Genomic DNA, 12,375 nt, shown 5'->3' with positions numbered 1-12,375 from the left:
TTGGTTGCCGAGGCAACAGAAGTTTTTTGCATTCCCTACATCACCGCTCGTTTTCATAAACATTTCAATGCTGCCTTGTTGGTACACCCTGTCATTACCTCATCCGTCCCGGAAGCACGATTCATCCTGCGCATACGCCATCAGCTCATTTGCGAATGCGCATCCAGATATACATCCAAGTCGCCCTTGATTTTATTTTGTTAAAAAGACCTAAATGATGTTTTTCTCTCCCCCAAAATAGTAAGTGTACTAAAATATAACATGTTTAAGTTTAATAATGTATTCCCTGAGAAATTAAATGCCTTAAAATCCTTTCTGATTTATCACTTATCTCTGCCCGATCTACACCGGAAATGGGATCCTATGCTACTTCCTTCTTTTCGAGTTTTGTTTTTCTTACATGTTAACCTTATGGTATATAGTGCATAACATAAAGAAAGAAACAACTAAAATCCAGATAAACATGATTTAATTATATTTTGCCAGACTCCTCTGAGCATATCCCATGATGACGTCAGAGAAGCAGTTTAACAAAGAACATGTAAAAAGAATCAAAATTGTCTCACGAAAGTCATAAAACATTTTTTTAAAGATGTGCATTAGCATTCTTTAGTGAGATAAGGATAGAAATTAGTAATTTTAGTGTTATAATTAGATTATTTAAGGACACCCGGATGTATATCTGTTTGCGCATGCGCAGGACGGATCGTGCTTCCGGGACGGATTGGGTAGCGACACACCTATTCTGATACAACAGATCTTTGCTGAGTTCCCGAACTTTGAGCTGCAGGGACAATTGTCAGTTATAATCATTTAGAGCATTTCTAAGTTTTACCCTTGACTTTAACTACATATTGATTAACTCTAACTTTCACTTCTAGTTAATAATATATCCATAATCTGCTGGTAAAATTGTATAACACATGTCAGTCCCTCTTTATATTAAGTGCATGACATGTACTTTCAAATACTTACTACAAAAATGCAGAGTATGTCATGCTTAAAGCTACTTCAACATTTTTTTTTACCTTTTTATGGTGCATTCATGGTCTGTGGTAATTTCTGGAAGCACCGCAAGCAGTTGACCACTGTGCATTTTAGATAAACAGTAGCTTCACTAAGGCTTGAGCTTCTAATCAACCTCAACATGGCAGAAAGGGACATTATTGATTTATTCAGGGAGCTTGCTTTGGAAAGCCAAAAAATGTTGTCAGCGTTAATGTCTATGGGTCAACCTGATTCTTCAGACACGGAACCAGGGTACCACCACTGACTCGAAGAGCAGTGTCTGGACGAATCTCAGATTTTGCCGTACTTCTTTTTATCTAGCAGGGCAGACAGCACAAGTGCAGGGGAGATGCAGATGCTGCCAGGTCTGTGCTGAAGCTGAAGTTGTATGAATGATTCAACAGTGCTTTGGCAGATCGAAGGAGGCAGTGGATCGGAAAAGTCTGCCAGGGCAAAACAGCTCCAGAGTGGGGAGAGGCTGGGGCGAGGCTAGCTCCAGATGCTAATAGGGGAGGATTGAAGGAGAATACCAGATAAGCTCATGGGCAGGGTGCACCAAAGTGGGGAGAGGAAGTGCCAACTGGCTGATATCTTTGCTGGAGGTAAGGAAGGATGACCAACTGTCCTGCTGGGGCTAAACCAAAACACATTTTTAAATAAACACCTGCAAACCCCCAACAGCTGAGAAGAGAAACTATGTTATATCAAGGTGTGGCATAGCCCCAGTAGGTTTTAAAACTGTTGAAATAGTCCATCAAAACACATGCATAGTTTTTTTTTTGCTTAAAACCATTGATTAATGGCAATCCTGTATAGTACTTCACTGGTATGTTAGCGCCCGTTTCTTGTGGGAGGCTCTGAGATGGTAGTGACACATCTCAGCAACAGATGATTAATGTTTCACACAACTTCATGTCCAAAAACCTGAACTAACCCTTTATTGGGTGAATGGTGACCTCTGGAAGGCATAAAAAATAATCTTTAAGATCCCAAAAAAAAAAAAAAAAGGAGCACAAATGCCCATTTTTACCCCACAAACCTGAAATAAGTAAGCACTAAAGTCATTCTTTGGTTCTGTGTCTCACTAAAAATATCAAACATTTAACTATTGCCCCTGTTTTAGTTTCATGCTTTTGTTCTCTGACCCCATAAAAAAAACAAAAGTCCCACCTTTGCCCCCCTAGTATATTAGATCTTGTAGTGCCACTGTGCTAACCTACAACAGGCGGTCATTTTTGTGCAATGTCAATGCATCAAAGATTAAATCCATTAATGTATCAAAAACATCTTAACTGCTCTTTGGACATGTTAATATTTACTATAGAAGCTGTTATTTATAAGCTTTGCATTGCAGAAAATAGTCTAGCTGACTGCTTTGTCTGCCGACATGGGTTAAAAAAAGCCGTAATTTATGTCTTCTGCAGGAATTATTTCTCAAATCTGCACACTTTGCTTTCAAATTTCTCTGCATAAAATGCTATTATTTCCCTGCTCTTAATATGTAGTCAATGTTTTAAAGAGCTAGAGTACAGAAAACATGATTACCCCCCCGCTCTTTTTTATTACTAGGGATACCTTTTTTTTTTAAGACTCCTCCTGTCAAAAGAAACTATTACCAATTTTCAATCAGCAATTCGAAAGTGTTTAAAGGTAATTGAATTCTGATATGGAGACAATTGTTCATCATTAAGGGTTATTTGCATTAATTGGTAATATTAATGGATTCTTCTGGGTTTAGAGAGGAGATGAGTATTTGGTCACAGAGGAGCTTTAACACTTCAGGCACATATCCACTGATATTACTCAACATCCTCTCCAACCGTCGCTGGCTGAACAGAGGGAGTGTAGATTGGTCCTCCTGGGTAAAAAATAAGGGATAAAAAAATGAAAGGATTTTAAGGAAATGCAGAGAGGATCTTAGGAAAATCCTTGGTTAATGTTTCTTCAAAGTGTTCCTGAATTATAATTGCAAATACCAATTGAGAAGATGTGCAGTGTCCTTTAATTTTTTCTGTACTTTGTCCAATAAAGAGCCCTCCTTGTTGTCATGGTGACATTTTGCTTTAAAAAAAACAATTCAGCCTTATTGTCCACGTTCATATTATTATTTCTCAGATAAGGTCCTTATTCAACCAGCTTATTGATGTATTGTTGTAAAAGTGCCACCTATTTACAGATTCCTCTACCCTGGATTGATAAATAACAATAAATAATGTTTTCAGGCATACATTTTGAATGCTGGTCCCCAACTCCACCAATATGAAATAATTTTACAGGGCCTACAGTAGCGTAGTAGGGGAAAAAAGTATTTAGTTAGTGACTGATTGTGCAAATCATCATAGATTCACTTTAACTACAAAAGAAAAAATGAGAAAAGGAAATTCAGGAACTCATTTTAAGTTTTTTAAATAATTAATTTATACATTATCATGGAAAAACCAGAATTCAGCTTAACACTTTGTATCATAACCGTTATTTTCAGTAACTAGGGTTGGATGCTTCTTGTTCAGACTGTAGCTGCTATTTTGTTCCATTCCTTTATCAGATCTCCTCTAGAGCAGTGATGTTTTGATGCTGTTGCTAGGCAACAGCGACTTTTAAATCTATCCACACGTTTTCTTTTGGGTTCAGGTCTGGAGACTAGCTGGGCTACACCATAACCTTGAAATGTTTTTTTTAACGGAGGCCTTCCTTGGTTGCTGTGTTTGAGGTTGTTGTACTGCTGGAAGACCCAACAGCCCTCCATCTCAAAGGCTACCACTGATGGAAGAAGGTTTGGCCTAAAACTCTCACAGTTTAAGATCATATCCATTCTACACTTAATATAGATCAGTCTTTCTATCCACTCTGTAGAAAAATAGCCTCAAGCATGATGCTTTTACCCCTGTTCTTTATGGTAGGTTTTCCTTGGATGCAACTCAGTAGAGTTGAGTTTGTGTCAAGATTCTTTATTCTGATTCATGATGTTCTCACAGTCCTCATCTGGATCATCCATCTGCTTTCTGGCAAACTTCATGGACATGTTGTGTCTTCAGCAGGGGGACACGCCTGGCCCTATCAGATGTGAGCCCTTCTGGTCATAGTGTTAGTGATGGCAAGCCTTTGTTCTTTTGCTCTCAGCTCTCTGCAGATTCATCAGGTTCCTACATATACTTCTGGCATTTTCTTTGCATTGCCCAGCAGCAGCTCTTAGGTTTTGAACATAGTTGAGTTTGGAGTGTGTTTGAGGTGCTGGACAGGTGTCTTTATACAGATAACGAGTTCAAACAGTTGCTATTGATACAGTTAAGAAGTGGAGGTTCTTTAAAGTCGTTCCAACCATTGCAGTTCTGAATTCTTCCGAGTGGTGCACGACTTTACACAAGTGTATAAAGTGAATGTGATTGGTCGTTTATCAAGAGGTGGAAGGTTCGTAAGCAAGTTTGGTTGTGGCCGGTGTCTCAGAAGCATCTTGCCAACCAGTTAACAAGTTAGTGCTAGCAGGTTTCCAATTGGAAATTACATTGGGACAAATTAGCACTTAGAAACGACACTGTCAAGGAACACTATGAACAGAAGAAACATGCAAGAGGAGGAGATTTTTGTGTCGGAGGTTGTGGATGAGTCTCCTCCGTCATTCATTTTTTATTTAGAGGAGGAAAGCAGGGACAAAGATGTTGTGGAAGAGGACGCCAGGGCGGCAGAAGCTTGGTCTGGTGTAGAAGGCTTCCAGCCGTACATGTTTGAGCCCTTGCTTGCAACTCTGCCAGTTCTGTTAGCTCTACGCCTGCTGAAGACACAGACGTCCATCCAGAGTTTATTCATTTGTCACCTCCCGTCTGGACTACTGCAATGGTGTCCTGTCTGGGCTGCCCAACAAAGCCCTAGACAGATTGCAGTACGTCCAGATCTCAGCTGCCAGGGTGTTAACCCACACCAAACCCTGGCAGCACATCACCCCCATCCTCAAGAAACTCCATTGGCTGCCAATCAAACAACGCATCAGCTACAAAATCCTCCTCCTCACTTACAAAGCACTTCATTCTCTGGCACCCAAGTACATCACTGACCTTCTTCACCCGCTCACTCAGTCACGGTCCCTGCGCTCCACCAGCAAGAACTTACTTTCCATCCCCCGTACCAGACTCAAGACCTTTGGCGACAGGGCTTTCTGTGCAGTGGCCCCGGCTCTTTGGAATGCCCTCCCCCCTCCTATCCGTTCCGCAACTTCCCTGACACAGTTCCAAAAGCACCTTAAAACACACCTTTTCTCTCTTGCCTACCCTTCCTAACCCCCTCCCTGTCCCTACCCCCCTTACTTCACCTCCTGTGAAGCGACCTTGGGTGTCCTGAAAGGCGCTATATAAATCAAAGTTATTATTATTATTATTAAGGAATAACTCTTATTTAATGCTTTTTAATGCTCTTAGAAATAAGTTTAACGCCATTAACCCATGACTCTCATATATATGTGTATATATATATATATATATATATATACATATATATATATATATGTGCGGCAAAATCCTTTGTCATCTTTACCATTGGCAGCCATGTTCTGAATTCCTCTTTTTCAAGCCACTTTTTTTTTATTTGCATTTTCCATATTCTCTAGCTTTTTCTTTTCTGAACATACCGCTTTACAACCCGGAAGCAGTTCTATCAGTTATATATGATATAATATATCTGACAAAATTGTTTTTATAAACTTTTTTTTAAAGCATTTTAAATGCCATGATAATTACATTTAATGGATTTGGGATTTTAATGCCAATTAGGCCTTAATTTAAAAAAATAGTAATTTAATGACTTAATGATTTTTAAAGACCCACAGAAACCCTGTCCATCACCGTGAACACTCAATGGTAAACTAAATGATTCTTATTTCAACTGTTTCAGCTGCGCAAATGTATCAAGAAGCTATGACTGAAAAAATTTGATTGACAGATGATGGTTGATATATGATTGGGCGAATTTAGGTGTTCAGGCTGACGTATAACTAACTGGCCTCATAAGATAACGAGAAAAAAACAGATTTTAAGACAGGATACATTTTTTTTAAATGAAATTATCTGAATTTGGCTGCTCAGTGGCGCAGTGGGTAAACATTAAACCAAAGCCAAGAGTAACGAGTAATGTTTGTGTTAAAAATGTAGAGCTCCAGAGGTCAGACTTCTGTATATGGGGAGCTCTGAGGAGTTCACATGCCTGGTTCTCTGCTGGGTCCATGTTGCGGCTGGATCCTTCTGTCATGAGGCGGTGTTTGTTAGGAGGACCCAAATGAGACCAGTAGGCAGAGGTGAATTAAAGTCGGTTTATTGAAGTTCTCAGATCCAAGGGCAGGAATCAAAGTCCAACAGAAAACTACTAACGCACCTGAATCAAGGAGACATCAGGGAAAAACCAAAACTAGAAGCCAGGGAGAGATGAGGAACACAGACAAAAGTTGGACGAGGAAGGCAGGCAGAAGTTTGACAAGGATCCAGCAAACAGGAACTGAAGAGGGAGGGCTTTTAAAGGGGACAGAGACAAAGAGAGAGCTGACGAGGGAATTGAAAACAGGTGCATGCAGAACAGAAAAACAGAGCAAGGGAGGACACAAGAGGGTAGCAGAGGACAACAAATGGAAAAACAGGAACAAACCGACCAAGACTCTGACAGTACCCCCCACTTAAGTCCAGAAACAAAAAACTACCCATCCAGGGTGGGCGGAAGGGGAACCAGGGAGGCAGGCACGAAAACAAAACAGAGTCTGAAAACAAAAGACAACCCACCCAGGGTGGGCGAGGGCAACGAAAAGTCTCAGGAGGCCGGCCGTGGGGCCGGAGGCGAGGCTGAGTCTCCGGAGGCCGGCAGCGGGGCCGGAGCAAAGGCTGACACTCTGGAGGCCGGCCGCGGGGCAGGAGGCGAGGCAGACACTCTAAAGGCAGGCTGCGGGGCCGGAGGCGAGGCAGACACTCTGGAGGCCAGCGTCTCCAATGCTGCAGGAACCTCGGAGGAGGACGCCATCTCCGCTTCAGCAGGATGCACCAAGGAGGACGCCGCCTCCGCTTCAACAGGATGCACCGAGGAGGACGCCGCCTCCGCTTCAGCAGAAAGCACAGAGGAGGGCGCCGCCTCCGCTTCTGCTGCTTTGCAACAGGCTCGGACGGGGCCGCCCACTGCGACTCTGGAACAGGCTCAGAGGGAGCCGTCGACTGCGGCTCTGGAACAGGCTCGGAAGGGGCCCACTGCGGCTCTGGAACAGGCTCGGAAGGGGCCGCCCACTGCGGCTCTGGAACAGGAACAGGCTCGGAAGGGGCCGCCCACTGCGACTCAGGAACAGCAAAAAAAAAAATTCTTCTCTCTCCCCATAAAAAAAGCTCCAGAAGTCAGACTTCTGTATATGGGGAGCTCTGAGGAGTTCACATGCCTGGTTCTCTGCTGGGTCCATGTTGCAGCTGGATCCTTCTGTCATGAGGCGGTGTTTGTTAGGAGGACCCAAATGCAGAGACCAGTAGGCAGAGGTGAATTAAAGTCGGTTTATTGAAGTTCTCAGATCCAAGGGCAGGAATCAAAGTCCAACAGAAAACTACTAACGCACCTGAACCAAGGAGACATCAGGGGAAAACCAGAACTAGAAGCCAGGGAGAGACGAGGAACACAGACAGAAGTTAGACGAGGAAGGCAGGCAGAAGTTTGACAAGGATCCAGCAAACAGGAACTGAAGAGGGAGGGCTTTTAAAGGGGACAGAGACAAAGAGAGAGCTGACGAGGGAATTGAAAACAGGTGCAGGCAGAACAGAAAAACAGAGCAAGGGAGGACACAATAGGGCAGCAGAGGACAACAAATGGAAAAACAGGAACAAACAGACCAAGACTCTGACAATATATATATATATATTTATATATATATGTATATCCCCTAATCTCTGCATGTAACCTCTCTCACTGGGGTTGCTCATCACAATGCATGGAGGGTTTCATCCCAAATCCAGCACCCTGAGACTGTATACCAAGCGTAGCGAGGGAGGCCGAGGGCTAGTGAGTGTCAAGACCACTGTCCAGGATGAAACAACTAAGATCCAGGAGTACATCAGGAAGATGGCCCCCAAAGACAAATGGCTTGGTGAATACCTCAGGCAGGAGAAAACCGAAAGTGAGGAAAAGAAAGATGAAGGAGAACCATCATGGAGGGACAAGCCGCTGCACGGCGTTTACCACAGACAAATAGAAGAAGTGGCTGATATAAAAAAATTCTACCAGTGGCTGGAAAAGGCTGGACTGAAGGACAGCACAGAGGCGCTAATCATGGCAGCACAAGAACAGGCACTCGGTACAAGATCAATAGAGGCCGGGGTCTACCACACCAACTTTTTTTTACACAATATGCTAAAATGTCCATCCACACATTCATCCATTCTCTGACACGCTTTATCCCAAGTGGGGTCGTGAGTGGAATATGCTGATATGTTAAAATAAAACAAGGTTTTTTTAGTACAAATCAACAAAATTAACTCTGCATTTTACCCATTCCCTTGGAGAGCGGTGGGCTGCCATTGAGCGACGCCTGGGGAGCAGTGTGGAGTCAAGGGTCTTGCTCAGGGACCCAGAGTGGCAGTCCTTGGGAGTGGGGCTTGAACTCAGAACCTCTGAATTCTAAGCTCTATGCTCTAACCACTAGGTCGCCACTCCCCCAAAAGTGGCAATCTCCTTCCAACCAAACAGCATTGAAGTCCTATACCCACTGTATTTCCCCAATCTGTATATATATGCTAAAGCCCCTGTGGCACCTTGACGATTTAGCCAGCGTATCCTGATGTCCCAGAATCTTCTAAAATTCATAATGAGTCCAGAACTTATGTCCAAAGTTATGGATAACGCACGGCAGCATATTGCCCATGAAATATCCCAATCCAATGTCCTGAGGGGGGGCAGCAGGCCTGGCCTGCATAAAAAGATTCCTTTAAAAAATAAAAAGAAAAAAGGTTTTCAGTCACAGCAGATTCAGCGTCATGTCTGCTAGGAAGTTTGTTGGGCGAGAAGGCAAGGAGGATCCATCACATTCAGCTTCTCACTCACCCTATGATGGGGATGAAGTCTGGAGCAGAACTGACGGTTTCCTCCTGTGAACCCCCTTTTATACCAAAAAGCTGCCAATACACCATTATACAGTAGCTGAAAGTTAGAAACACGTTCATCGGTCATCTGGAACATGTCAGATAAGTTTTTATTAAGTTATGCACAAGTTACACGTAGATTTTGGATAAGCTAGACACCACAACTTATGAGTAACTGACTTTTAATGCATGTCAAAAATCAGATAACTCACCTGTAACCTATGACCCATGCATGAGCATACGCTCGAGAAATTATTTCTCAACGTACTTGCTGTATGTCGTCGTGCTTCAGCATGCTTCAGCGTGCTCATAACTTATGCAAAACATACCCATAACTTATCCAACATATGCCTGTGTTTATGCCAGAGTTTTTGTACGTCACCATATGCTAGCTAACTCTTCAAGGTGTGACAGGGGCTTAGTACCAAAGTAGGTATTTGTTGTATAAGATTTATTCAGATTAATGATCCAAATTATTTCTTGGATGCAAAACCCATTTAATATTGTACCCCTGATAAAGTTTGTATGAGTATGTATGTTTAAAATGATGAATCATCATTTCATTTAGTCATTCTTGTTTTAAACCTCCTTTTGATTTTGTGTTTGGTTTGACACCTTACTGCATCTCAAAGGTACAACTAGCATTAATAACAGCTTTTTTCCCCCTGTTTCTCTGTTAAAGTTCCCTCCATGTAACTGATAAGGAACAAGCTTGTAGCAGTGTGGTGGTAATAAGGCTTTTAGTCGCACGGATCTGTCACAGGAAGAGGACAGAGACGGTGAAGGGCTGTGATAAGAAGAGGAAGGTCTGTTAATAACAGTGAGGGGGTTGATTTTCTGATTCAGCGCTCAGAGCTCCTTGATTACTTTGACAACCTGTTAAGAAATTCAAGAGGGCGACGGTCAGCTCATAAAATTTGCAGAACCTGATTGACTTTAGCATATTTTCATAAAGGCAGCCCTGCATGTGTGTGTTATGTGCGAGCTGCTGTCAGCTGAAATGGAAATGAACTGGATCTATCTCTTAACTTTTTATTAGAGCTGAAGGGGGGAAAAAGGGTCTGACTCCTCGGCTCAGGATATCAGACCCTCTGTCATTTCAAGCAGAGGTGGGATCTCTTTTTGGTTTTTGCATATCTTTTTCTCGACTTGTCAATCTTTCACATTTTGACATTCATCAACATTTATCCACTGTTATAAATCATCTAAAGTTGGTTATAACAGTACAGTAAGTGAGAGAAACTGACTTATATCTAAATACTGAGGAGATGATTAGTGGACCTTGACCCAGGCAAGGTGAGTCATCAGGTGAAACTAAGTGGAGGGACTGAACAAAAATGGATAAAAATGCTTAGCGCTTAGAGTGGCGATGGATAAAAGAGGTACATAGAAAAAACAAGAGTGAGCTGCATGTAAATAAACAGAGGACTGAATATAGTATTCAGTTCCTTTTCTTTTTTCATTTTCTCTTTAATGTAAACCTTTCACCAATATTCAGTTCCAGTCAAACTTTATTTATAAAGCACATTATATAACAACCAGGGTTAGACAAAGTTCTCACAGGTAAAACAGAATGAATGATAAAAGAAAAGAAAATTATAAATTAAAAGTTAAATTAAAACATCTTGCCAAGTTTCCGCTTAAGCACGATTAAAAGCCAGGGTAAAAATAAAATCAGTTTTTGGGGAGGATTTAAAAACCTCAGGTGATCCTGCAGTTAGAATGTGGCTCGGGGGGCTGTTCTGTCTGAATTTCGACATTTCGACCTTTCTATCTCCTCTTTCTTTCATCTTTTCTCTTTTTTTTTTCTTCTGTTTTTCCTTTTCTGATCTACTTACATTGCAGTGTCCATATACAGTATAATAAAGCAATTCATACGCATTCAACAAGTGGAGCAATATGGCAATTGCCATACTGCTACACTTGTGAAAGTAAAATCTGTTGGGCTCTTTTTGGCATGAAGACAATTATTCTTATTGCCACATTGCCAGACAGGACACTGTTAAAAAAAAAAAGAAGACATTTCGATCAGATAATCCGGTCAGATAGGGTAAAAACTGACTGCATCAAGTAATTGATTTTGTTTAATTTGCTCAAGCATTATGCTGTTGACTTTGCAGCAATCCCTCACACCCTGCACAAAAGCTGAGCACATACTGTAGTTATGTCTAGAAGAGAAACAGGACCAAGCACTGAAAACAGGCCCAACTCTTTTTATCTATAATTTAAGTTGATGATGGCAGCAGGCCAGCTGATGCCTCTCTGTAGGATGGTGTCACTGCTAAACAGAAAACTGGACAAGATGGAGTTAATATCAAAGAAAAGGAGAGAATAAAGTTGGAGGTGTGACTAATAAGTAATGCATATTTGGAGAACAGAAGTAGTACTGAATAAAACTTTGAAAGAAAAGCAATCATTCTGGAGATCTGGGTGTTTTGCCTGGATCTCCATGGTGGTGGCCTCTTCCGATGTGGACCCTCAGGAAGCTTCATGGGAAAGAGAGCATGAAATGCTCTGGTTTTACTGTCCTCACACAGAGGGGGGTGGTAAGTCACAACTCTTTGTGGGGGGGGGTTGGGTGTTGGTTGCAGAGGTCTTACAGCTGTTTATGAGCCAAAACTGCATCCTCTTCTCTGGTCTACATGTCAAGATGAAAAGATGAAACGTAGACTCTGGTTTCTATTTCCGACGATCATGGCACATGACACAACAAGATTGTGGAAGCATATCTGTCCTTAGCCTATTTGTGAGATAAAATGTTTCGAGTGTGCCTGCCTGAATAGGAGTGAGTTCACAGAAATGTTGTGCCAGCTTCAATGCTGTAATGTTTAAGGTAGGGGGGTAAGAAAGCAGATGCCTTCCTACTCTAGACAAGGATGAAGGGAAGGTCATGAGAGATAAGAATGAGTTCCCAAAGCTTCCTTCAAGCCATGAACGGGAGAACATTTGAGTGTATATCTGGCTAAAATGTATGTCCTTGATGAATTGAAGTGTTTTTTCTTGGGAATAACCAAATGTTTAAGTGTGACAAAATTTCATTATGGGGGTGGGTTGGTTCCCCTGGGGGGAGAGTCTGTGTGTGATTTTGTAAGGTATAAATGTATGTACTGAAATGCCTCAGTCAGAGAGCTCTATCTCTCCGTTCGAGGACATTAAATACATTTGAACATTATTTCTTGCAAGAAATGCCTCTGCCTCAGCTTCCAAACTCCACAAGATGCACCTTGATGCTCTTGGGTTACTGAGAATCAATCCAAAATACAACAAGGATGTCCCATAAAGTCTA

The sequence above is a fragment of the Cyprinodon tularosa genome, unplaced genomic scaffold (assembly GCF_016077235.1).
Source record: "Cyprinodon tularosa strain WSP-4 unplaced genomic scaffold, ASM1607723v1 ctg233, whole genome shotgun sequence".
Taxonomy (NCBI): Eukaryota; Metazoa; Chordata; class Actinopteri; order Cyprinodontiformes; family Cyprinodontidae; genus Cyprinodon; species Cyprinodon tularosa.
Note: the sequence above shows the minus strand (reverse complement) of the source record.